Source organism: Agelaius tricolor, unplaced genomic scaffold, assembly GCF_023055355.1.
Source record: "Agelaius tricolor isolate 1412-34295 unplaced genomic scaffold, bAgeTri1.0.p SCAF_2, whole genome shotgun sequence".
Taxonomy (NCBI): Eukaryota; Metazoa; Chordata; class Aves; order Passeriformes; family Icteridae; genus Agelaius; species Agelaius tricolor.
Genome location: NW_027269262.1, coordinates 50868694 through 50895897, shown reverse-complemented (window position 1 = coordinate 50895897; position 27204 = coordinate 50868694). Strand labels below are relative to the sequence as shown.

At 36.2% G+C, this 27204-nt stretch overlaps 1 long non-coding RNA gene across 1 annotated transcript in view; it reads right to left on the bottom strand.

Annotated features, from left to right (window-relative positions):
• Nucleotides 1-391: 391 nt before the first annotated feature.
• Nucleotides 392-27204, bottom strand: part of LOC139585750 (uncharacterized) — a 55230-nt gene continuing 28417 nt past the window's right edge. The window contains exons 3-4 of the long non-coding RNA XR_011677283.1: nt 3281-3561; nt 392-1917 (exon numbers count right to left, since the gene is read on the bottom strand). This is a non-coding gene — a long non-coding RNA (uncharacterized lncRNA). The remainder of the gene's footprint in view (nt 1918-3280; nt 3562-27204) is intronic.

Here is a 27204-nt window from a genome sequence, read left to right as displayed (position 1 = left end):
TTGAAACAACAGCCAAACACATTGCTTATAGCAGTCAATTTGGACATTTCTAGGGCCCTGAAGAGAGATGGGAAAGCTGTTGGGCAGAGCCATCAGGTGCACTAATGAGATAAGGGAGCTGGAGAGATCCTTTGAAAATAGTTGTTGGAGAGGCTAGGAGGAGGGAGTTTGGAGGTTTGGGTTTTTCATTTTGGGGCCACATATGCTCCAGGAAAGATTCATATTTCCTATCTCAAAGGAACACACATAGCATACCAGTAGGAAATACCAAACAATCATAAGCAGTGCCCAGCAACTTCTGCTCTCAATGGATGTAAGTACAGAGATGATGAAAAGGCAGCTAAACACCAAATTGAATAACAGTGACTCTAAAATAAATCACAGTACTCAGTTCAAGTGTAGCCAATATTATCCACATCCTTTTGCCAAAACAATAAGAAATTATTGTCAATTCTGGACAGACATTTTAAGACAATATTTCCTTTCCTTCATTTCTAGAGGAGAAAACAATTGTGTGGAGAATGTTTAAGAATGTATCTTTTTTCTTTATCAGACATTCCATAACTGACTAACCTGCTTATTCTCTTGGAAAAAAAATAAACCAATAAAAACAATTAGTTGAGTTGAAATTGTATGTTTGACAGTTCAGCAAAAGTTCAATTTTTTCCAAAAGTGGATATACTAAACTCTGTGGATGAGTTTAAGTAATCTAGATTATCAAAGCAGACTCGAAATTACTCAGGTAAATAGACATTTTTATTTACAGAATTATTTAAAATATTTTTTTTTCTCTTATGATCTCTACTTGCTTAAAACATACACAGATTGTTCCAAAATCATACATGACCCAGAAAATAGAGATCTGAAAATTTTTCAGTATTTCTTTTTAGCTTGCAACCTTTTTCTTTCCAGTCAGTTCATGACCATTAAATTTTATATGTATTTTCTTCCACTAATGATGACAGAAAACTGATTCAGAAAAGTAATTGTGCTGGATTTCTTCAGTTTAAAAGAACACTTCTACTTTTCATATGAAAAAAAAAAGAATATGAATAAAAAATTCACACATGCTCTTATGTTGTTTCAAAGTCAATGCTCTTTGGATCTTTTGTCTCATAAACCTGTGGGGTTTTCTGGAAAAAATATTCACACAAATAAATGCTTTGTATATTTTAAAAAATAAAAATAACTCATTATGCTTTTTTATGACTATGAGATAATCATATCTCTTTTGAAACACCTCTCTGCAAGTGTAAACTACAAAATGCTCTCAGATCTTTAGGAGATCAAAAAGCTCATAGCTTTGAAAGTCAGTCTCAGTTAACTGCAGAAACTTCTACACATTTGGATATTTTATGATTGTTAAAATTTTGAATATTTAAAGACAGGACTAGATTGGCAGAAAGTGGGGTAATGTACTTCTTGAATGTGTTTGTGGTAAGGTACTTCTTGCATGCATTTGTGTTCAAAGGAGACTAGTATACAAATCTGCTTGCAGAAGAATTAATTTTGGAAATCTTAGCCAGTAAGAACATTAACCTTTTCAGACACTTTTAAATAGATTTATTCAGAAATTCTTTTCCTAATGATCTCACCCAGGGTTTGCTTTGACGTAACTGGGGCTTGTGTATCGAGCTGCTGAAGATTACTAGATTTGCCCTCATTCTATCTGAGGAAGAATATTTCCTCCTTCCATCCAAATGAGGTCCTCCCAGACCAGTCTATTAGGCAATGAAAGGAAGAATGGGGTCAGCTAAAGATGGCAGAACACCATGGAAAACAAATGTCTTTTGAGAATAATGCATTACAAGATCTTCTGATGAAGGAAAGAATGGACCAACCCCTTTTCCTCTCTTCTCTTCTCTTCTCTTCTCTTCTCTTCTCTTCTCTTCTCTTCTCTTCTCTTCTCTTCTCTTCCTAAGATTAAGATTTAATAATTATGTATTTGAAATGCAAAGGCAAAAATCATGTCTGTCATATTATTTCACTTATAATTTTCATCATATCTGAAAATTACGTTGTGTATATTTTTTGTCAAAACTTGAATCAACACTAAGGGTCAAGAACACTACAATTGACTACCCTAGCAATGAACTTATCTATTCTTCATTTTCCAGATACTATCGCCTAAGAAAAAAAGAAAACCTTATATAAAAGGAATACAGAATAAGAATATGGTAATGGGAGAAGCCAACATAAACCAAATCAAGGAACAACACAATATCTTAGAGTTATATTTAGTCACACTCAGCTGGGACATGGAAAAGGAGACTAATTACAGAGGTTAGATGGGTCAGAAGTTAGGAAATTAACCTTAGATTTAGAAGACTCACAATCTATTCCCTACTCTGCCACAGACTTCCTAGGTGAAACTGGTCAAATCCTTTTACTTCTGTCTTGATTTCAATTCTTCACATGCAAAACTGAGGATAATAATACTTCCCCCACGCATTCTGTTAATGATTTTCATTATTTGAATGTTACAGTGGTTTAGATTGTATAGATTCGGGTAAGGGCAAAGAGAAGGACAAAAGAAATGGTGTTTTTCTGAGAAGCTGAACTGCCTACAGAGAAAAAGACTCCAAAATAATTATAACCATTAAGGCAAACTCTGCCTTCAATGGGTTGCAATTCAGATAGCTGAAATTTATGCTGTAATGTCACTGTGGGTATTTATTTCCTTAAATCTCCTCTTTGTTTAAATCAGAGCCCTACCATTACTTTGGCCCATTTTTTTGTGCTGAAATAGAATGGTATTTATTAATAGGTTGCTCTTTTAGTTTAAGTCTATAATTTAAAGTAACTATGAAAGTCAAGATTCAGTAAAACCTGCATCCAGAAGTTCACAGAAGCTCTGGTAAGGGTGGCAACTTTTTTGAAAGTGTTCCTAAATTATATCAATTGCATGGTTTGTGGTATTATATACACTTAACAGTTTTCAAAGAACTAGCAGACAATTGAATCTGTTTCTGTACATTCATTTAATTTAAAAATATATATTTTCTCGGTCTTATATTTATTATTTTCAATATAGCTGATAAACTGCTGAGGCTGAAATATATCAGGCCATTATGAATCCAGTATAGTAAGGACAGTTCATAATTGCATCAAATTGCATGATTCTTCCTTTAAAAAGTCAGGCCATGAAAAGACATTTCACAGGGAAAGTTAAGGGTAGCAAAAAAAAAGACCAGCCAGTAACTTAATTTATATGCACACCCACAGACTCTTTCCTACAGCAAATAGACAGACAGCTCAGCTATCTACAGCTTTCTCTCACCTTTTCAGTACCTCTGTGTATCATTTATCCACATGAGCATTCCAAGGGGTAAATGGGAGTGAGAGCAATTAACTGGGCAGTGCAGCCTAATGGAGTTGTGGCCCTTGTTATGTTCCCCTTATTTGCGTCACCTGCTCCAACTCTGCTTCTTCAGAGGCATCCGCCCAACTGCACAGCACTCTTCCCTGCTTGTGCAGGTAATGCTCTTCATGTGGCCTCTTAAATGGAAAAATTTATCCTCCAGGAAGTGAGTCACACTTCAGTTAATGATGATGCTGAAGCTAGTAGGGGACAATGCAAAGGTTAACATTATTATTTTGCAGCTGATATATTAACGGTATCATCCAGTTTTCCTGGGAAAAGAGCAGTGGTTAGCTTGGGTGTGGTCACTATAAATTTCTGTAAAATAAAGAAGATCCAAAGAATAAATTTAATTCAGTCAAGAACTCACTAAAAAGCATTCAAAGATAGGGGAAAATATTTCCAAATTATTAAAATTTATTTCATCAGGTATAAATGTTGATCTCTATTTGATAAAACCACCCTTTCAATCCACCCCCCAGAGACTTCTCATGTAAATCAACTATGATTTACAGCTCGTGCATGACTTTATGCCCTTCTAGTAAAGTCTAAGAGTTACAGACTATTGAAATCAATTAAACTACTTATCACTATCCTTTAGAGTAGGCTATAAGGACAATGCAAAAGTTCTGAGATTAAGTTGTTTATTAAAAGCAAGAATCAACAGAATTGAGAGGTAATTTATTTCCAAATATTATGAAAATGCCTACATGCATAGTGATTACAATGGTATTTTAGGCTATGTCAAAATGGTATGAAAAATCTTAGAGATTAAATACATCTAATCAAAGATTTGTATCATTTTATAATAGAGATCTAGCAAATTTACATTAGTCTATAAAGAAATCTATAAGTAGGATTTATAAAATACATCAATTTTCTTTTTTAATTGATGAGTGTCACTATATAAGAATTTGCATCTTAAATGAAAATAAAACACAGAAATTCGACTATTGCAGAAACGAGACCTTTTTCAATACCTGTGAAAGCCTACAAATTAAGAGTTTAATGTAATATTTTGCATACTATTTCATACTTAATTTTATTTTCATTATTCTTATTATATATGACAGAACATTCATTAATTTAGGGTTTCTGTTGACATTTTTGTCTTTTTTTTTTTTGGACTTTAAGCAGCACTCTTGCATGCTGCTCTGAGGAAGGTTTGAGAGGGTATGAGTCTTGGGTTTTGTCATTGAATATTTGAAAACAAACAAGCTTCGAGTAGTAAATTTGCAGACAGATTTGCTCAAAATATCTTTCCTAAAGCATAAGAATAGATTGTTTTCCTTGGTTGTTACTCCCAACTCCCACTCCAGTAGCAGATCCAACATATCCTGAAGACAACACAGGACCCAAGTGGAAGTACAACCAATATACTAATGACAAAAGTTGTAGTTCAGAAAAATAAAGATGAAATAGCTCTCCTTTGCACCTACACACCTAAAAAATAATTTTAACCCAGTTTTGCCATCTGAAAATACTTTCCTTCCACAAATTCTTTTTCTTTTTATCTCACACAATTTTAATATAAAAACAAAGACAAATCTCTACATTGGATTCCATTGCTTCCAGGACTGACTTGGTGTGAGTCAGATCTCAAGACCCTGAGTGACAGCAAACATACCACTCAACACCACTCATATAGCAAGAACTGACCAGGGCCAAAATCATCTCTCTAGTCAATCTCATGTTGATTCTGCTGTATAAAGATTTTGTGTACTGAACCAAGAGAGCAAGGAATTTAAATACAATAGATGACATGAAATCTAGCCCAGTTTTGACTTAAGGTACATGGTGGAGTGACCGAAATGAAACACTGATGATCCCATCATATGCTGTGTGACTCCCAAAGGACCAAAATCAAAGCCACAAATAACTGTAATTTCTTAGGAAGATCCTTAAACATGTTGATTAACTTTACTCCTAGCCATTGGGGTTTTTTGTGCAGCTGCTGAAACAGTACCTTGTCCTGCAGTATTCAAACTGACAGCAGCCATCCATAGCAGTAATTGCATATAACATTCCCTACAACAGAATCACAGTTGTCCATGTTTGACCCTGGCATGGAAGCCACTCATAAACACACAAACCCTCGTTTAAGCAGCAGACAGATCAGGAGGAGGGGGAAGTTCCCAGCTTTACTCCTGCCAGAACCTGGCTGTGCTGCTTGGCTGTTGGATTTGGCTGTGACAGCTTCCACCAAAGGGGAGACAGGTCGTGCTGCCCTGTGACTGAGAGTGCTGCAGTGCAGGTCTGGGGAGCCCCCTCCAGAAGCAGCAAGATCTCCTCCTGTACCCTATGTTCAACAGTGGCTGCCAGGGCAAGGTTCCCTCTGCCTACCCCAACACAAACTTACCTGTAAAAGGGTTCTTGCAGCCATCTCAGAGCAAAAGCTGTATTCTCTCAACATATCCTTCCTTCTTTCCTTTGGTGAAACTCATCTTTCTGAGTTAAAAGGGAATATATCTTATGGTGTAAATTGGAATCCAGACTAACATCTCTCTAAAGACACTTATAATCAAATAGCATAAATCATATAGTTAACCTTTTGACACGGCAATTTTAATTAATACATTTTTAATCATACATGACAAGTTGTATCTCCTAATGAGTGATGACACTGGCTCAAGAAAGAAGTACGTATTGGGCCTCAGAAATTTTGCATTAGGCATGGCTGTGTGGATTTTAACAATCACCTTACTTCCCCATTCAGGAAAGCTCCTGAGCTGCAGCTTCAATACGAACATATGAGTTGCCTACAGACATTCTAAAAAAAATCTCTTTGAATCAAAGTCTTCACTTCCAGGTAGCTTTTTTCTCAATATGGACAATAGAGACTACTTAATCTAATTGCACTCTCACAAGAACAAAAGGATAATTCCTAAACTCTTTGGGGCTAAAAGATGTCACTCGCACTTTCATCTTGAGATAGTTTAATTACTAATCTCTACAGACGGGTTTTTCTTCTTATATGCAGTGAAGGAAGATGCAGGAAAAAGCTTTTATTTCCTTGTAATGTTAGTGATGTGTTTGATGGTCCAGTTCACTAGAAGATCAACAGCATGTGAAGATTTCCCCAGAGACCTTCATAGTTACTGGTGTAGATCTCACCACAATTCAACACATTTATTGCTCTGTCTCTTTTCACAGATGGCTGTGACACTAGTTTTCCTTCTTGGCTTTTTTTAGCAACTGTACTTTAAAGAAAACAAGCTGGACTAACAAATCTTGTTAAGATTCTAACATAAAGCACTAAAAGGGTAGAAAAAATCTCAGTTAAAAGTGAAATGTACCATATGCCCTCGAACAACTATGCATCATTTAGAACTGCCTTTGTGACTGTCTTATTGTCCCCAATTGCACCTGGATGTATGTAGAGATAAAACTTTCACTACAAGCTGTAAATAGCTTCCTTTTCATTATTCTTTTTGTCAGTACTGAAAAATACTTTTTTTTTATAGGTTTTTTCCTGAGAGATTTTATATACAAAAGCTGTGTAACGGTTTCATAGATATCCTTTGCTATGAACATTTTTCGTTCAAGAATGTAAACCAATTTTAATTAATGGGGATGAGTTTTTAACCTACTTCCCTTTTACAGGACTTACTAAAGATAAAAGTGATGTATGGAGAGTTGCTCTCTTTGAGTATGTTATAACCCTTATTTGCATAATAGAAGAGACTATGCATAAACCTAAGAGTAATCATAAATGTATATTAATGAAGACATTTATAGACACATGAAAATGTATGCCATGTCAGGAAAAAAAATCTAAGATATTATTGTTGACAGATTCAATACAGATGATGTAATGTATGTTAATATTATTATAAATTCTTATTGTTATTCATAGGCTTATATTAATATTGTCATTATGAATCATATTCTCTCAGTTCCCATGAGAAAATAAAAATACATGATGGAAATACACAGTGGCAAAGTGGCATTGTCATGTTTATATTAATGTCAAGTTCAAATTAAAATTAGTTCTAAAATTAGTGACAAAGACATTGTTTTTGCATTTAAAAACAATCAGCATTCATGTTAATGCTGCTAATAAATTGATATTGAAATAACCAGCTTCAATAACTATAGATTGAATGTGTTTGTTGTCAAAGTAAGTGGAAATATAAGCTTTTGAAGTTGTCATTACCGAGCAATGAATAAGGAAAATGATGTGCAGACTCTTTGCTTATGAATATGATGGTCCTGATTCTTTTTCCTGATGACATTTATTTTGCCCTAGAGTTGGTTTATGGATGGCACACTGTTCTGTGGGGTTTTTTTGCTTATGGCACAGCAGTCAGGTTTAGGACTTGTTGAAGGGCATATATGGCTCTGAGATCAAAACAGAGGGTAGTCACTGGGTATCATAGGGTTGACTGAGCAGTACTTCACCTTCCTTCACCTCAGTTTCAGCTTTGGACCACATGCAGTGTTGAATTATCTTTGGTCCAGCCTGCTGCAAGAAGAATCCTGATGTTTGTTTGCTCCATTCAATTTCCTAGGAAACATTTAAATGAGAACTTATGCTAAATATAGGGGGTTTATTAACATGATGATTGAAATTGTTTCACCTTTCTTCTTCAGCCCTGCGCCAGTGAGGAGTTGTTTGTTGTATACAAAGTACAGTCAGCATTTTTGTTCATTGTAGGCACAGTTTGTGGTAACTGGGAGTGGGGCTGGGGCTGAGCCACATCCCCAATGGGCTGTAACTGTGTAGGACAGGTGAAGAGTGTTGAGGGCAAGGAGGGATGGAATGCTGAGGTGTACTGAGCAATCACAAAAGGGGAGAAAGGGCACACAGGTGTTAAGGATGAAAGAGGAAGGGTATAAAAGGTTGTACTGAAGAGCAAGAAAATGCTGATGTTTGAAGACTTCTTTGGTGTCAGTCATACCTCCACCATCAGTTCTGTTTACATCAGGTAAAATAAAGTACCCAGGGTTTGCTAATAACAAGCAGACACCTGATCCTTTCACCACTTTTTCTCCTCTATTTTATTTTCCTTAGGCCAAAAAGAGATAGAAAAAATTGATATACAAATAGGACTTGGTATATTATCATTTCCCGGACAAAAGCTAAAACAGTTGTAATACACCAAAATATATAATGAGCACCACTTGTGAGAATCAGAGTTTGGATTGAATTATGTTGCTAATTTGAAGAGGATTTAAGAAAATCTAATAGTTGATCCTTTGAGAAATATGGTATCTATACAGGGAGAGGTTAATTTTGAAGTTGAGTTGTATATGGATTCTCATGGACACAACATACTTTCTATACCAAGCAGTACTTGCAAATGCACATCTGTATACACAAAGGACTTTGAATGCATATAAGAAACTATCTCTTTATACAGTAATTTAATTTTCTTGTTTCCTTTCCATAGATACTTCACAATGTAGATAGAGATTTTCATATTATTCTACCTATGGAACTTGTCCTTGTTTTCATAAATATTTGGGCTTAACTAAGGATACAAAAATCTATACAATGAGAAACTATGCACAAGATTTATACTTTAATTTTCTATCCATCTTTCTATTCCCTGACAGGTTACATTTCATTCAAACTATGCATTACTAGTGTCACAGGGGTATTGATAAAAACACAAAAAACCTGCATAGATGGAGCAACCATACCCAGTTGTTATCCCACTTGAGAAAAAATATCTCACTCTCTTTTACATTAATGTAAACTCTCTAGATTATTGTCTTCTCTGAGTTGAACTGAATTCTGCAGTCACACTGGTTAAAACCTAATTTAATCTACATGGGAAAATTTATTTCAAAAAGTAGGCTAATTAGTAGTCTGCACTAGTGTACAGATGCCCTAGGTAGAAGTGCACAGAAACATTTGTGAAAGATGAAGAATTCAAAAAGATATAACTTCAAACTAAACAGATTTAAAGTGAGAAAGAAATGTTACATCAAGTCCACCCAATAAGAACTGATAATTTTGTCTGCAAAGCCCTAATCTTGTTTCCTGTTCAGGAAAAGATGACCTCAGTAATGCATAGAACCCTGTTTCAGACAAATATTTTATTGGCATGATTATTTTAATAATGGAAATTATCCCACTAAAATCTATTTACAAAATCAGTGAGTAAGATACCTCAGAGAGCTTCATCCTACAGTCTCTTTTAGAAAAGCACTCCTTTTAGCCTAGAAGCACAGATCTTTGTATCAATGTCTTGGCAAAAAACCAAAAGAGAACTGTATTCTAAAAAGTATTTCTGAGTTTAATTTTCCACCTAATGTGCAGGAAAACAATCAAGGTCTTTTCTTTAGGTGTATTTTCAGACTGTCTTGATTTGTGTATGGATAGCTCTGACATTAATAAGTGATGGTGCCACATTTGGATCGTGCCTGTTCTGATACCTCAGAACTGGAGAAAAAGACATCATTCCCTCCCCCCTTTTTTTTTCTGCCCATCCACCTTTCATTTCTAGGGGATGAGAAACCATGTCTAACTCAGGGAAAGGAATGAAACACAGACATGCTACACAGCAATCTGCAGCTTAAGCCTGGCAAGAGATCAGCCTCTAAAGTGCTCCCTTTCAGAGAAGCAGCTTACCTACCTTCCATAAGTATGTGAAAGTCTGTTTCTTTTCTACGTTTTGTCAACACTTGTTTATCTCATCCTACCAAATCTCCTTGAATTGAGTTGTGTGTCTGCAAAATGAATCCGAAGCTCAAACAAGCCATTGACATTCTCTGCTCCCACCCAAGAGAAGTTTCATTTTTCTGCTGGCAATGATCCATGACATTTAAATTCTGTCTTCCACAACAGGCTTATAGAAAACTACAGAAAGAAATACAGGCCCAGGGCAGGAAACATAACTTTATCATTCTCTTTTAAAGCAACTAGCAAAGCTGGTCAGGATAATGTGAATTTTTGTTTACTAGCTCATTTCTTGACTTTTTACATGACTGACTTTGGAACATGCTGTAGTATGTCATTTTCAAGATCCAGGCATGCAGAACAACAATAATCTCCATGATCGTGAAAGAATAACAGCCTTGAGACTATACATGATTTTGTCAAGAACCAATTTTAGACCCATTTTAGCAAGGCCAGCAGCTGCTGTTTTAAACAGAAGTGAAAAGGGTGAAAAACTTCCCCAAACAACCCCGGCTCTCAGCTGGCTTCTGCCTGGCCATGTTCATGCCACCACTGGTCTGAAGGGACTCTAAAACAGACAGTCTGGCTGTCTGGTGTATTTCTTCTCACTTACTCCTAATGTTAACTCAAGGCAAAGCTTCTCTTTGATGTGTCGCCTTAAGGAAGCAGCATTACCAGAAACCTTGTCTCTGGGGTCTACAGAAATTCAAGCTGTAGGGAAAATAAGACCAGACTTCTGGAAAATTAATTTCCTTGAAGAGATGTCCCATTCAATGTCACCTGATAAAGTTCCTATGATTTCATGGCAGAACTCTGAGCACTCAAGTCTTCTTCCCACTGACCTTTAACTCAAGCTTTGCATTCCATATTTTTCCTTTTACATCTGACTAAAAAGAAATTATTTCTTGCAGTAATTTGTGAATCTGATGAGGAGCATATAGCTACAACTTTTCTTCTTTCCTGCAGCTCACAATTCCCCTACCTCTTATATTTAATTGAATATTATTTCTATAATAATAATACTAATGAGAATGAGAAAGATATGCTAAATGCATTCTTATAACTACAAATTCATGATTGCTTCCTGACATATGCTCTCCAGGGATTTCCTCAAACTTACTGTAAAAATGTTGGCATTCCCATGGGGAAAATATTACCATGAAAAAAATACACTGTTTTCATATGCAATCTCTATTTATTTAACCATAGTTAAGCTTCGATATTTTTCTCATCCTGTTTCATAATTACATTTGTCATGTATGAGTTCAACCATTTCCATATTTTCTATTGGGCTGAGTAAAATAGTAGGGACCTTTTCAATGTTCCTCCTCTTTCACTCTTTCAACCATTGCAACTCTGTATTTACTGGTACCTTTCTGTAGGTGGTGGAACTGGAGGCTATAGTGCAGGTGTGATCTGGCCAGAGAGGTTTAACCACAACGATGCTGTGCAAGTAATTGTTCCATTGCTTTACTACACGAGATCACATTGCTTTTTATTGCCACTGCAATGCATTACTAGCTCCTTCCTAGCTATTTGCTAGCTGTCAGCTCCAGATCTTTTCTAGCACAAGGCATTTCACATATCTCCTTGAATATCTGGGCTTTGGAAGCATTTTGGTTCTGTTATATAAACAAATCACATTTTTCTGCCTGAACATGTGTCAGAGTATCCACTTATAAGAAAAAAAAAAAAAACAAAAACAAAAAACCAAAACTTTTAGTCACTACAACTAGGGACATGAAAATAGTAATATTTTCTCTGGCCAGTACTCTTCTGGTGAGATTTACTTGCTTTTCTCACCATTCTGCAGAAGGAGAAAAGTGCTATGTTCCATATTTCCCAGACCTAACAATCCAAAGAAGACATGTGTGGCCTAATTAGTACTCATCAGCTCCTTATAAACACATGCATTAATTATCACTGAAAGATACTTGATACCATAGAAGACCTCATGCAAATTAGGCAACACTGGCTTTGCAGTTAACCTAGTCTTGACTTCTGTCCACCTTTCAAACTCTTTTTTCTTTTCCAAGTATCTAAAGAGTTTTCAAGAACAGAAGGAAAAGGAAGAATTGTACCAAGAAACTTGCTGACCCCAAGTGATTCTGAAGACAGACAAATCTCTTTTCTCTTGGTTCCTATGGAAACATCCACCTCTACTCTCCTTTATCACCATATACATTATTTCTCATGTCTCTAGGTATTTTCTTTCTGCTTCCCAAAATGCTTGAATTAAATATACTCTTCATATTTAATCCTTATGTGATTTGACACTTCCCTTATCATCAATGGAAGCACTCAGCAAGATTTCAAGATAATCTTTCACCCACCCATTGGCAAAATCCCCATGATTTCACTAGAGGAAAGGATGGACTGTCAGAATTTCTACACAAAACTGTTCCTATTTTAGATGTGCTTCTTCCAAAAAGACCATGGGTGTTCACCACTAAGGTGAACTGCTGAAGGCCACATCTACCACAGTAGGATGAACTGCTGAAGGCCATATGCACCTCTCTTCAGCATCAAAATCACATCTTGCCTGTGATATTAACAAAGGTAATAACTGTAAGCATGTAGAAATGTGAAATACAGATTGGAAAGAACATATATTGCTTCTTTTTCTAGAGCAAAGTGGTACTTGTGATAGGTTCAGTACTTTAATTGTACCTTTAGGAAAAACACAGTATCAGAAGAAAACATTACAGACTGTGAGTGATATTACATACAAATCATTAATAGATCATTTCAGTACTGATGTATTTCCTATCAAGTTTAAATGAAGGGAGCACAGGAAGACAGAAACTCTTTTCTGAATGCCTAAGCCTGAAACAGTGTTATCCTGTATCTACATGTGAGTTTTTACATTCCCTGATGAAAAGCAAATTTTATCTGACTTCAAGATAAATGGTTCTTCAAGCTTTTTGTTTATAACACTACTTCTACCTTCCCTAAAGAGAACTGTCTTTACCAAGGATATATCATCAATGAAAATTACACTGTGGTCTCATGAACAATTTTTTCAGCAACAGTACCTGAGTGCAAATAAAAATGTACGGCTGTGGATAAAAAGAGAGAAATGTTTTAAATTAGTTCTAATAACAAAACCAATTGCAACACCAAGTCATGAAATTATCACTAAACAGCAGTGATGGAACTGAATACTTAAGTGTGAAAAGAAAGCAAGCTAAAGACCAAGTGCTGGGCATATTTCTAAAAAAAGAGAAGGCCCAAGTAGCCTTCAACTTCCTTTATTTTTGCACTCTTTGCGTTCTTACTAGATGATGTGCAAAGATAGAAACATTTATCATTTTAAAACTTGAGAAAATTTCAGAGAGGGCTTGTGTTTGGGGGCACATAAGTCTCAAGGTTGTCTTTTTGCCAATGTGCTGTACTGTTATTACACTCAGGGTGCACTGCTGACAGTCACTGTTCTGCAAAAATGACAGAAAATAGGGAACCAGAGTAAGCAGTTTCACTTCTTGCACACAAAATGTCAACTTAGCTGTTATCTTATGGCCTAAGTGATTAGCAGAAATACACAATCATTTCTGAGGCTGTTTACTGTATCTGCCACAGAGGCAGCCAAATTCCCAAGCTATCTGAAATCCTCTGCTTCCAGTTCTCAGGGTTGCTTGCTTATATTAGAGATGATGCTTCAATCTCTCACAGTGATTCTGCTGCCAAATTTTTGTGTGTTGCTGTATTATTTTCTAACTCACTTCCCTTTAAGTCATGTTCTCTTTTACCAGAAGGTTGAAGTGATCGGGCACTTTTCAGTACAAAGCCACCAGTCAAACATTTGTTGCATGATTTAAACATGTGGTGAGGGAGAGACTACCTGTATAATTCCATTGTGTTGTTTACTCAACATACCGAGATAAAGTCCCTAAAGGCACTGTAAGTATTAAAAAAAAGAAAAGAAAAAAAAGAAAAAAAAGTTTTTTCCTTTCTCATTCTCTTACTCCCTCATTACTTACTGGGATTTCTTCCAAAATTCTGGAGGTCAGTGTGAGGGGTTTTTTATAACTTAATGTTTGGATTCTAATTCTACACTTGTTTTTCTTCAAGTAAAAGAAAAAAAAAATAAAATGCAAAACTTTTCTCTCAGTTATAGACTTTTCTGAAGAGAAAGTTGGATTCTTAGCTCCAGTGGGAATTACATTTTCTTTTCTCTCTTCAAAATGTGTCTGGTTTTCATAAGGCCTTTAATTATCTAACATATAATTGCCTGATTTGTCTTTTCTAATGTCTCATTTAAAGCAGAATGGTTAAATCTGCCCCTTCTGACAGACTGCAGCCAAAGTAATATTTTATTTTTTAATTCTGAGATAATTTATTATGATAAATAAATTACTTTGTTATGGTAGTGAATTACATTCATAATTGCTGTTTTATTGGCTTTAGGGCTCATTAAAAATATATGTTTCTGTTGTAGTAACTATTTTGCACCAATGCATCTTAGTACTGTGCTTTTTAAAAATATATACTATGTTTGTAATAAAAGTACTGAATTTATAAGCTATTAGTCACCTAGGTAGAGACAAGATCATCTACAATACATACTTGTGAGAGACTCCCCAGAGAATCTTAGCATGAAAAAAAGAGGGTTAACATTCTTTGGGTGGACACAGAACTCCAGTACAAGTCCTCTGACCCCTTATTCTTTATGTGAAATTACATCCAAGCACTGTCTTCCACTAAAAGACTATTTGGAAATTGTATTATGAAACATTAAAGAAAAGCTTTATCTGGGGACACCACATATGTATCAACACTCCAGGGTTTCTGAAACTGGCATCTGTGGAAATCACAGGTTAAAAATATCACCACACCCTTCTTTGGAGTGTACATATTTTTTTCATCAGTTCATAGTAGGGATATGATGGAACAGGCAATAAATGAGACGCTAAAAATGGTGTTCTATAGAAAGGGAATGTGTTTGCTGTTTATATTCACATAATGGTAAACTGAAAAAAGGGTGTCATCTTGCAGAATTCCTCTCTCATAAGTGTGCATCACACTTAAGAATTTTATGCTGAACTAGAAGCAGCTGTGAGAAAAAGGCGAAAAAAACTCCTCCAACTTTTGAGCTTTTTTTAAAAAGTCTTTAAGAAATAGTGCACTGTGTTTTGCTTCAGTGATAGTAGACGAAACACCTCCATGCAGGTTTACCACTGAACAGCCACAGTGGTATTTGTTCCAGACTTAAATGTGCTTCCCACTGACTTTGATTGACAAAGGAAGTCAAAGATGCCTAAAACTTTTGTTCCTCACGGGATCGACCAAAAAACTTTGATATATCTGCATTAGGCACAACAATGTCTGTTTTAAAGAATTTTTCCCCCAACGTATCATCCAAAATCCAGAGCTTTGAGCTGTGCTTCCTATATAATATGAGAGATTTAAGTGCCTTATAGGTATGATCCAAAAGCTCACACCCTTACCTTGGGAAGCAATTGGACAGTCAAAATAGAAATCCAAAGGTGTACATTCTGGGGTTTTCTCATCATATTGATGCCTGTCAGCCAGGACTGCCCATGACATAAGGGCAGTCACAGAGCATTGCTTCCCTCCTAACACTTTGTCCGAGCATGGGTTTGTGGGGTGGGATGTGAGAAGTCATTTTAGGCCAGTCAGTTTTCATGTGGATGGTTTTCATGTGGACATTGCCATGACATGCAATTATTTAATTGCCTTAGCCAAACATGGAACCAGATATGAGGTGGTTTCGGCACAAAAATGGTTGGGGATTACACCAGACCTGAAAGTCGACATATTTTGCTGTGTAAGATCTGGAAAACTCTAGGAAGTAATGTACTCACCTGCAGGGAGCAATGTGAGTACCTTAATAGTCACCTCCTGTCCAATGGTCTTAACCTGAGCAGTGGCCGAGGCTGTGCTTTTTTTTAACTTTGAGGAGAGTGCCACTGTACAGGTTTGGGAGCTGAGCTGAAGGGCAGCCTAGCTTCATTCTCAAAGTAAAAGCTAAGCAGCAGCAATAATGAGCAGGATACCCTTGTCCATCAATGGCAAGCTAACTGCAATCTTTTTAGTGACCATGTATAGTGGCCAGGTCATGTTTCCTGTCACCAGAAGGCAAGAAAAAGCACTCTACAAGTCCTGCTCTGAGCTGAACAATTCTCAAGTAACTCAGGCTGCAGATTGCTGCTTCCTTAGCAATTACATTCAGGAGTGGTCCCCAATTTCTATCTTAAAAGTCAGCTGTCAGTTCCAATTGCCAGTTCTTCTCTTCCACAACTTTTCAGTTAATGGACTGATTTCTGAACTGACCTGGGGTTTGCTTAACCATCATAGGAAAGTTCATTCAAAATAGAATGTTGGGCCGTCTCTAACTCAGCTGATAAAATCACTCCCCTTGCAATGACAGAAACATCAATATGTAGAGAAAGTAAGGAGATTTTTTAGTGTTATTGAAGCATTAGCCTTGAATGCTGGGTTTTGGTAATAAGAAAATGACTCTCTCCCTAGCAGTGTTAGGGCAAAAGGTATTCAACATGATTACATTGCCAGCAAGAAAATTGACATAACAAGGTTTTCTGGCTTTATAACCTGTATCCACTAAAGCAGGTAATCTAGCTGCTAGCCTGGTGAAAATTACCTGTTTAGTGATACTCAGTGGTAACTGATTTCTAATGCAAACGTTTATTGCAGTCATTAGTTTCAATATCTTTCCTATTTGCTTTCGCTAGTGGTGATGATTTTGTTTGTTGAGTTTTTTCATTATCCTTTATTCCAAAACTTGAGTCTTACCAGGCCAGAGAGTCTCAGGTTAAAACAATTTATGATCAGATCTCATCACATTGTAATACCTCTACCTTTCTCATGTTGCCAGATTTACAGACCTAGAAAGTGATGGTCTGAAAGAGATTAGTTGGATTATTAGGACTCCAGATTTGCAGATAAAAAGGCTGGGGTTTCATCCTCCCAACCCTCCAAAGAGATCAATTCTTCTAAATCATTTAGTAGGAAAGGGATTTGACTGAATTAGTGTTCTCTATGATTTTAATTTATAGAATCAGACCAGTGGAAGAAGACCTATGTTACCAATATGGATTTAAGCAGTTTAATGACCACATAAAATTCCTTTACACCATTTTCATAAATAATGTTTGGGCTAAAAAAAAAACCCTAATGAATATTAGAAAGAAACAGAAAAGGAAAAAAATGCAGTTTGCTAAAGTTATCACTGAATGTAAAACTGAGATTCCTAAACTATAATTTTCAAGTAGCATGTGCCACTGAGCCATTAGCATGCACAGAGTGCAGGTCTTCACCACGTCTCAAGGCAGATATTCTTACAGGAGAGTTTCACTACAGCCAGTCTTCTGATGGAAAATTTTGAGTGAATCAGCACCCATTCATTTTTCCTTCCTTGGAGTCTCTGACAAGTAGTAGTTTTGTGATATTTGTCTATTAGGAACCTGGTAGAAATGAGCAAGATCTTTCACACATATCACATAGTTTAAGGCAAAGATTTATTTCCTGGTATTTTTGATAGTTACATTGTGCCAAATTATAAGGTGAAGTTTTAATGACACAGAACTCTATTCAAGTGTTGTCAATGAAATACCTTGCTCTTCTTTGCAGTTAATTAGGGTTAGCTTTAAAATTTCATCAAGGTCAAATATTTCTGATCAAATTTGAAAAATAGATTGACAGGCAGTACTGGACTTTTTAGTAATAGCATTCTCTTGTTTTTATATGGTTTTGGATTTGGAGACCATTTTTCCACATGAAAAATTACATGGAAAATCAAAAAGTTACACAGATCTGTTTGAAGTTGCTGTTAATATGATTTCCAGCTATATTAAAGACACCTAAAGGATACTTTGTAAAAAATTCTTGGTACAAAGTAGCTAAAAGATTTTGGTGTAATGGTCAACATTGTGAGATGGTGAACAAACTGGTAAAGCAGATGGTGGCTGATGTGAAAGCAGCTCCAGCACATATAAATGTTAATGTCATTGAAAAACATGAATATGAAAGGGCGTGCAGTTTCTACTTTATAAATATATAAATTTCACTGACATTGTAAGAAAAAAAGTATTGGAACAAATTTGCCCTCCCCAGGAACCCTCCTCTGTGATATATACCTTGATCTACTACATGAAACCACAAGACCAGGTATTAAAATGGAAAATTTCCATTAGATGTGATTCTAAATGGCTTAGAAGTTCTTAAAAAGCTCTTCTGCAAACCTCATCTAATTTTAAATTAAAATCCATGCTTGTCAGTCTTTTCACCTGAGATGAAGAACATTGCACCACTTATTAGGCATTTCTGGCCTTCAAAATAAACCTTCCTAGAAAAAGATAGGTCTTGTAATCTGCTACACTGTATGAAAATTAAATATTTGCCTAATTTTGAAAAATAATTGGCATTCTTCTTTTTAGAAAGATTTTAGCAGTGCTGGAAATTGCTCCTGTAATCTAAAGTAGAGGCCAGAATCTCAACTAATGTAAAAGATTTTTAGTTCCATCAAATTCAAAGTTGCAAGCCCGTGTACCAACTCTCAATCCAGTAAAGCTGTATGTTAAGCTTCATTCTATTTGGGAACTGGAAGAATGAAGATATGATGTAGCCAGACTGCTCCTTCCTAGCATTGTCAAGATTATATTGATGTTGCCATACAAGTCTGACCAACCATCTTAACAAAGAGAGATTTGTTTAAACCAAGGATGTGTGTGCCTTGCAGGCCTGTCTCAGAGAAGATAGCAATTTCCTCTTGCCCTTTTTCAGTACTCTTTATACATAGTTTTATGAAAAGCTATAATATTCCCAGAGACATAGAAAAGATCCAGCCAGTCTTACTTACTCAGAACTGAAAGTTTTAAGGTTAGTCTTGAGGGACATTATTACACTGCAGGTCAATAATGCCTCATAACCTTTGCCATGCCTCCTGAGGGCAAACACACATATTGTGATACCCCATTCTGCTCTGCTCCAGATGAAAGCCTTTGGAAAGGCTGGCTTAAGGTTAGGAGTTGTATGAAGGAATGCCCCCAAGGATGCTCGGTTAGGGCACCAACCTCGCGTGGAGCAGCAGCAAGTTTGCCTCCCCTGAACCTTGCTCTGTGTATCACTTTATCTTTGAAGCAAAGGTACTAAAGGAATTCTTGGCTCTAACAGGAGATGACAAAATGTTTTAGATCCATGCTTCCCAGACCAGAGAAGCATCTGAGACTTCTCTGCTCATAAACACGACATTTCAAGGCTGAGGAAAGATGACACTGGGTGGGAGGCTTGGTTTGGGGTGGAGAGGCCAGTTTAGGTGGGAGTTTAGGTTGGGGGAGATTGAGTTCTATTCATTTTAAGATTGACTATGTTCTATTCCATTTTGAAGTTTCTCAGATAAGGATAAAAATTGCTCCAGGAATTTTTCAGTGGAGAATCATTTCCATTTTGTAATGCACTTATTTCAAAAACCTTATCTTAACCTCCTGAACTAGAATGACCATACTAGATTTTGCTTCAGTGACAGGCTAGTGTGATAAACTCAGTTTTTAAGTTACAGTCTATTGGATTATAGAAGTGAAAATAAAAATAGCCATTTGACTTACTGAATCATAGCTAAAGGAAACACTTGAAATCTAGACTACATATATTGTGTTTTGTGCTTACACTTTCCTTTTTATTTATTGTTCATTTTGGTAAATCAGGATGTCATATTTCCTTTCCAATTAAAATTATTCCTTTATATTGTAAACTAGAAATTATTTTTAAATTGAAAGGAGCAAAGAAAATTCTGCCTTGCCTCACAAGTCCATAGAAAATCAAAGTAAATTAATATCCTCTGTCTTCTGCTAATAGCAGAAGTCGCTGCACAATTAACCTTCCTATGTAGGCTGCATTGCTTAAATTCTAAAACACTTGGATCATGGGTCCATTTTCGCTGATAGGAACCACAAAAATTAGCAGAGAAAATCATATCTTTAGCTGACATAAATAAATTGCACTGAGCTGAAGTTTGTTGTTCTGTACTGATCTGAACAAATTTAAAATCTGGTCTTTTAATGCGTAGGAGGAAAAGTTCAATAGTTCAAGAAGTTTATATTGCAACAAACCTTTCTGATTTGGCTGTAAGAAATCTGTTTCAGAACCAGTCTGCTTCCAACTATCAAAGTTTGACCCCAAAAGTTAATAAGAGTGCATTGCACTCCCAAAGTAGAGGGTTTAAAAATAATTAATCATTTTGAAGGAACACTGTTGCCATATTCTTGCAGGGTTTTTTCCCATCTACATTTCCTACCAAAGGATTTTCTTTCAGATTTGGAAGAGATACAAAATCTAAACTACCTTTTTTTTTCTCTGCTTTTGCAATGTCCATTTCCTTCTTGGTTAAAGTAAGGTGCAGCTTTAATGCTTTCTCTAGAATCAAGAGAAATCCTTGCCAGCCTCACAGAAATAAACACAATAAGGATCATACTAGGAAACATGGACAGAAGATGCCAAGACATGTTGATGTGGTGTTGCGTTTTCTTGTCCAACTTTAAAGTGACAATTTGCTGTTAACAATAGATGTATTTTCTATCAGGATTAATTACTCATGTCAAATTGTTTTTAGGCTCACTCAAGCACATTCTGATTTTCAGGCTGCTGAGCATTGAATCAGGACTATTACATCTCAAGTGCCAAGCGTTTGTCACCTAATCATCCCTTCTCCATGCAGTCCTAGGACTCCATCTCATCCAGGAATTTTGAAAACTTGTTCCATACCCTGTATAAGCCCCATCTCCAAATCAGTCCTTCATTTCACAGCTGAAGCCACTGCAGGTAGAGTCTCACACACCAGAAACCATTAAACTCAAGTTTCTTTAGTGGCTCTGTGGGACACAAGTAGGCTCAGCTCTTCAGAAAAGAGGGCCATTTATTTAATCACCTAAATGTAGATTTAAGTCCCTATTGTTGAGAATCTAGGCTGCAGAATATGAGCCATTTTCACAGGGACACCCTGGCCCCTTTTTCATTGCTCTAGCAAACAAAGCAGCTGTAAATCCAGCTGGGTTTATGGCTCTGTTGTATTACTGGAACAGCAGAAAGCAGCCAAAGAACACTAGCAAACCTGTCCATATATATCAAATACCTCAACATTGTCATTTTTAACTGTCAGATTTTTCAGATAAATAAATTTGTAACTTTAATGTTGGCTGTATAATGGACAAGGACAGTTAAAGAAGAAATTCCTGCTTTCTTTGCCTTTCTACTACTGAAATCTTGGCTTTTCTAGCAAGAATTTGCTTTCCTGAGAGCTACCTGTCTAGAACTTCTGGTTGCAAAATGATGCCAGTATATAAGTGATTTCACCTTTAAGTGCGTGTTAGAATAGATTCCACAATAGACACTTTCATCGTCACCAGTCAAAGAGCACATAGTAACACTCTGTGCTTTGTCAGCACCAGAAAAGGTGCCTGTGTGAAGGTATCACAAAGCATTCTGTGATGGAGATGAAAAACCAGGTCTGTCACACAGCTGAAGGTTTAGTCAGCCATAGTTAATGTCCTTCCTATGATAAAGGGCGTTAATGCACGCTTATATGTGCTTTACATATGGAGTCACACTCTGAGAAATAATCTGTCATTTTGCACTAGCTTGAGCATCTCTCCATCAGTTGTTTGCAACCATTTAACTATTCCTATTTATTTGGCACACACATGGGGGCCTGATTTGATGAGTGTATTTACAAAATTGCAGGTGAAAACTTTTAATCTGATCAGACCTTTGCCTTATTGTACATCACAGCTGGCAGACAGCCCTGCCATTGAACATGTCAACTCCATAGTTAGAAACTAGTTAGGCAGTAAGCCAAATCACAGAGCTATACATTGAATTGCAATAGATATATTCTGACTACATAATTGGTATATTCTGTACTGGGAGCAGTCACTTCACAGTTACTTCATTTTCCACTTTGAGGCGACACTTCCCTAAAGAGTATTTCAGTGCAAATATATTCACAATAGAAAAAAATCATAATAAATAACAAGTAGTAATAAATAACATATGAAACATTAAAAAAGTTATAACAAGTTGTACAATTTTCTGGAAATGTATTCTCAGTGCAATATACTGTCAGAGGCATTAAAGAGCTAAAAATCTATTTATGCTAATTATTTCTGTCACTAGAAGGAAAGCCAGCTGGGAATAGTCACAAACATAGATATGGCTTGTGTTTTCTCCTCTAACAAAACCATGCAATGGCCTTCCCAAGGGGCCCAGTACATCACCACAACTGCTAGCAGCAGCCAGCACATACACTCTATGAAAACATCCATGTCTTTAGCTACAAATCACAACTTTTGTATTTGCTTCTATTGCAAGCAGGATTTCCTTGTTTCCACTTTTTTTTAAAACAAATCCAACAATTTGAATATTTTACTTCTATAAGAATCAAGCAATTTTTCACTTCAGCAGAAAGAAGTTGGTGCGCAGCCATGACAGCATCACTTTTTGATAATACCACTACAGCTTTCTGTCCTACTTTTGCACTTTTCCTTCAACTAAGATTTGCTGAAACTCCTTAAGCATACTCCTATTTTCATTCTTTTTTAAGCCAAACCATCTCCTTCTCTGCAGATGAAAGAAGGATTTGTGTGAAAATATTTACAACTCCCTCAGCTGCTGTGATAATTTGTGTTAGCTGCCTTTTCATCCATCACTGACCCAAAGAGCTGAAATCAACACAAAAAACTTCCTTTTATCATTCTCCTGGCCATGCCTCTGACATGTCTTCTCTACCAGAGGCAGATATAATTCCCTGGGCAGGAGATGGACATCTACCAAAGGAAGTCCAAAAAAAAAGGGGTATTTACACAATGCAGACAGTAGGAAATGTGTGAATTTCAATATCAACACACAGCAACCAAATTTCTGGGTAAGTAGTAAGTGCCAATATAAATGACTTAGTGCTGTGTGCCAGCCACACCAGACACCAGTGATAGGTACTCTGCCTTGGCCATAAATATCTGTTTAGTGTTCGGCACTGTGAGGTGGCAGGGCTTGGGTCCAAACTTTGATTGACTAAAAAAACTCTCATGAGGCAGAGCAAGAACAAGAGGGCATTTATTAATATAAAAGTAGCATTCAGGGGTTGTGCCAGGACCCCTTCATTTATTCAAAGATAAAACTAAAACCAGTTCCTTCCCCACAGATACATTAAGTTATGGTCCTGATTTACAGCATGTCTGCAGTAAGTGGCCATGTGCATGTTTTTGTTCCACTGTAAATGTGAAGTTCCAAAGGATGAAGAGGGGAAGATATATCCCAAAATTAGCTATATGTTCCAATATGGGTCATAGGATATTTTTCTTCACCTTGAATAATACTTTATTGTTCAAGTAATACTGCTGGAATGCAAATACATTGCTATAATTTGGAGACAGATGATAGATAGATAGATAATAGATAGATAGATAGATAGATAGATCACATGAGCAAGCCAGCTCAGTTGGAACACAGGGGAAAAAAATTGTGCCAGCTGTAATTCCATGAGCTGTATTCAAGATATCCATGCTATTTTGAAAACTCAGCTATTAATAGCTATATGTATATTTAATATTATGCCCCTGTTAGCATATGTTAAAAATTCCAAGTCTTCTTTTTGACAGTAAAATTGTCATAAATTTACTTGTTCGACTTTAGGGAAGGCTGGGGTCTGAAATAGCAGTGGTGTCACAGGTTAAATCTCCTCCAGTGTGTGCCTGCTAGCTAGGTCTTCTGATCATCAGCTGAAATTCTGGGGACAAGATGAATGGTGAATTGAATTTCTTTGCTGCCTTTCCCTAACATATGTGTGGCATCACTAGTTATATCCTGGGAAAGGTACTTAGTGCATTGAAAATGCACCAAAAAGATAATGCTGATGAAAAAACCACTCAGAATAACTGGCTGAATAAGCAAATCTAAGCTCTTTTGGGGAAATATTAGTTTGGGCTTTAAACATTTTCAAAATGTTTAATCTATGTAATTTCTTAATTTTTTCACATTATTTAGAAACACAACAAGTACAGTGTACAGTGGGAGTAATATTATGTTTAGATGCAATAAGAATAATATTGTATAATTCTGTAATATTTTTAAATATTCTATTTATCATTTTATTGCTTAAGCTTTGATAGCTCTGATTAATTGATTTTTTTGTTTGGCTTTTTTTTAATCAAGACATCGTCAGGTTCTTAAGGTTTTGGATTAAAATTTGCGATAGAAAATATAATTCCAAATTTAAAAGGAGACTTTTAAGAGCGAATTGAATATTCATTAATTTGATGGGCACAGTTTATAAAGTAGAAAAAATACTGAATATTCAGAATAAATGATTTTTTTTTCTTGCCTTTTCCTACTTAGAATGAGGATTTAGCAATAACATAATTATATATTTTAATATAGTCTGTTACAATCCCAACCTTGGTATAATACATACATAATGCTTACTATATTACAGGTCTGATTTTATGATAAACTGTCTGGGTTTTTCAGCTCTGATATGATATGTGCTGACCACTGTTGGGAGAGGTTGCCTAAAGGAAAATGCATTTCCTGGCAAAATCAGCAGGAATTAGCCTGATAAAAAATGGTACATGAAAAGATGATGTTGGAGGAGAAGTGGTCTTTTCGTGACAAATTCAGCCATTGAAACACCTTGATAAAATGCATTTTTCAGTGAAGAAATCCACAGCCTTGACCTTCAATATTATTCTATATCACCCCCTATATATGCATAATGGCTGTATTTTTCATCATTTTTTCAAGAGAAGTTAGTCTGTTCACAGCAATGCATGCACCTGAGTACTCCTAATTTGAAGGGATGTCTCTGCTTTTAAAACTCACAGTCACCTTTTCCTGCAACACGTGGGAGTTTTCCTAGCCTGAAACGCGTGAGTGGCGACATAAATAAATGTTAACATTAAATTCAGATATCACTGTTCCAAATGTCTGAAATGCAAAAAGCTATGTCTAGTTCTCTGCTTTATGTCTACACATGCCAAATGTCTCCTATGTACCAATATTTATAATAAGAACCTTTCCTAATCATTGATGATCAGAGCACAGGGCACTTCTCCAGGCTGAGAGACCTGGGCTTGTTCAGCCTGGAGAAGAAAAGGCTCTGAGGAGACCTTAAAACACCTTTCAATACCTAAAGGGTCTAGAAGACAGCTGGAGATGGACTTTTTACAAGGGCATGTAGTGACAGGACAAGGGGAAACAGCTTTAAACTGAAATGGGAGTAGGTTTAGATCAGATATTTGGAAACTTTCTAGTGGAAAGTTTCTCTGCCCCTGGCAGTGGGATTGGAATTAGATGGAGCTTTAAGGTCCCTTCCAACCTCAATCATTCCATGCTTCTATGATTGTAATTATCTGTGATTTGGGGAGTTCATACAGTTTATTGCCCCCATCCACTGATATGGTTTTACTGCAGCTGTGATGGGCAACTGGCAAGAAACAGAAAAAATATGTAGCTTTTATTTGACTAATTGATGTTGCAGGAAAGCTTTGAAGAATGTAAACTTTCTTCAGTTTTTTTTTAATCCAAATTAAGCATTGTACTGACAGTTTGAACATTTTGAATGGATGTCAGTTAATTAACTACTGTGGCAGAGTTGACAAAACCCTGTTTCCTTTAACAAAGAAACTTTAGAAGACCCTTAGTGCATCTTACTGCCTAACAGAAACATCTGCATAATTTCTAAGCCATCCATCAAACATGCATCTGAATGCTAGCCACAGTTAAGCGAGCTACATAAAAAATATTAGATTATGATTATACTCATTCCATGACAGGAAACTTGTTTATTAATATGGGGCTTTAAATGCCACTCCACAAGTTACAATACAGCACATATTTCTACACTGGATTTCAACATATATTATTCAGCACTTGTTACCTTATATAGCTTTACTTGTTTCTTCCGTGAATGTCTTATTCTCTGTAACTACAGATTTTTGGGTTTGGGGGAAGAAGAGAAAATAATGACAGATCATAAGATATCTTAATTCCACCTCATGAAACTTTTTAACAATACTTTCTCTGTTATAAGGACCTTACAAAAAGAAAATTCTCAGTTTCACTGGTAAAATCTTGAACAACATTCAGTTGAATATTGAGCCATGTATTCTTTTTTTTTTCCTTCATTTCTCTTCTGCTTATTTTTAGTTCTTGAATTTATGATAATCAGCTCTGTTTCTTTCTTTATATTTGCATTCTATTTTTGTAAGGGATGCTGTCTTGGAGCACTGGTGTTCAAAACTGAAGGGTGCCAGACCCAAATCCCACGCTGTGTGGTAGTCTGAAAGATTATCTTCCACATTACAGTGATTAAATTAGACCAGACAGTACCATAGACCCTGATGTGCATGCAGTTAATACTTTGAAAGGACAGAAACTGTTCCCAACAGCTTCAAAATTGTCCAGCACAGAGTAGCTGCTGTGTGGGCTTTTATCCTCCTACAGATAACGTCAAGCATATCTACTGCTGTGTGCATTCTGCAGCCTTGATAAGAGGAAGAAGAAAACTTTTCATGACCACAAGACATAGCTAAAACTAGAGCTTTCTCTCTGGCAGACTTTTGGGATTAAAATAGTAATTTTTTTAGTTTTATAGATATTGAGGCCATGAAAGTATTTGGATTCAGTTTTTTCTGGAGTTCCTACTATGCAGCTGCAACGCATTTAATAATTACATTAGTCTTAAATAACTAGAAGCACAACCACAGTATATAGTGACCTTAGAGATAGGACCAATAATTACAGTACAGTGACAGAGAAAACTTCAGACAGCAAAGTTGTTGTCTTTACTGTTAGTGATAATGCTGCACATTTAAGTTATGTAATAGTTTTATATGCCAAATTAATCTTTTCCTCAGCACAATCCTAGGAAAGCACCTTTGTTTCTATGCACTCTCTAAAGTACCTGCCTCTGTAAATCATCAGTCCATGTTATTATTAGTCTTCTGCATTTACTCTGTAACATTATGGAAGGTGGCTTAAGCAAAATGACCTGAAGCACTGCAATGCATTTCATGGACTTGAAAACACCACTGGAGGGAGAGGAAGGAAACAAATGCCCACCTATCCTTTTTCATTATTATTTTGTTTTGCTTTGCTTTATTGGTTTTGTTTGGGGGTTTTTTTAACATAGTTTTCTCCTAAGGAGATGAAGGCACTTTGATGAAAAACATAAACAGGTTATATACTC